Raw genomic sequence first — 1,420 nt, 5'->3', positions numbered from 1 at the left:
GTCACCATTGGCGTCAGGAATGAAACCACTCATGGTGAAATCCCTATCTGGCATTTGAGTTAGGAAGGACGCCTGTATCTTTGTAGTGACTGGGTGTATTGATACACCATCCTAAGTGTCATTAATAACATCATCATGCTCAAAGGGGTAGTCAATGTCTGCTTTTTTATTATTGTTTTGCCCATCTACCAATAGGTGCCCTTCCTTGCATTGGAAAACCTCCCGGGTCTTTGTATTTATTAAGGATCCCGTCAGCAGCTACTCTTCCTGGGGTCCAGCAACGTTACGGCAGTTATATACTGTTTAAAATATTACATGACATTACATAACTCTTTACACAATACATTAAGTGTTTGTGGTTGAATCTGTGTTTTGAAGGCATTGTATGCTCCTACATGGATAGTGGTATTTGTTTTAGATCTAACATCTGTAGCACAGAATAGACCCTTTGATGTAATAGCTTCAAATCAAATAGTATCCTTGGAACTGATGTTGATCTAAATTCAGTCTGGAAATAATAGTCTCTGCTCAGTCTGTGCGAAGGATTCATCTTTGCATTTGGTTTATCTAAATATCAGTTATGAAATAACATATGACTTGGAAATCTAGACAAGACAACTAATATACAATGTACAGTGTGTATCCTAGCCTACGGTCAGTTTGCAACAATACACAATAGGCTACCTTCGCGCTGTTGCTGCACAGGGACGCATGCGCAATTCTCGGCGGCCGTGACTCTACAGTCGGTCATCACTGCAACGGTGAGGGAGGGGGCGCTCGAGCCAAGTCGTTGAATCAAATAACCGCTTCAAGCGCAGCTCCACTGTTTACGAAAGAGCAAGGGTGAGAACATTAATTACGACAGCCGCGACGTCTCTAATAGAACCAAATTCAGGACAACGGGACACCGGCGAGCCTTGAATTTATCCCGGGTAAGTCCGACTGTGGCACAATCACAGACAGTCCGCCATTCCCCCTTCATCGAGACTCCCATTTAATGCTCTATAGGCAAGGGATAATATAATGTTCATGTTTCCCCCCTTTTCAAGTTGAGTCGATAGACCGACGTGTATAAACAGCGGTGTAATTGCTATGCAACGGGAGGCTGTGCGCAACGAGTGCTTTGATGCAGCGCAGGGTGTGAGTGCATCAAACAGCCAGACAGAAAGGATGGATAACTAGTGAAATCATATTTTTCTATCAAGCAATCGCGATTTAGTAGCGATAGACAGATAATCGATAGGTTATTGGCTTTATATATTTCTTCAATAAACCTCCAGCATGTCATCATTCCAAACATTCATTTTATTATGGCCATACCATTTAGCTATCATGGGTGGGTCCTATTAAAACGATTATTACATAGTAATTTATTTATTTATAGACATGACAAACTACACACATTTTAAAGGATTAGGCC

The sequence above is a fragment of the Salvelinus namaycush genome, chromosome 39, assembly GCF_016432855.1.
Source record: "Salvelinus namaycush isolate Seneca chromosome 39, SaNama_1.0, whole genome shotgun sequence".
In the NCBI taxonomy this organism is placed as follows: domain Eukaryota; kingdom Metazoa; phylum Chordata; class Actinopteri; order Salmoniformes; family Salmonidae; genus Salvelinus; species Salvelinus namaycush.
This window is presented reverse-complemented; position numbering follows the sequence as displayed.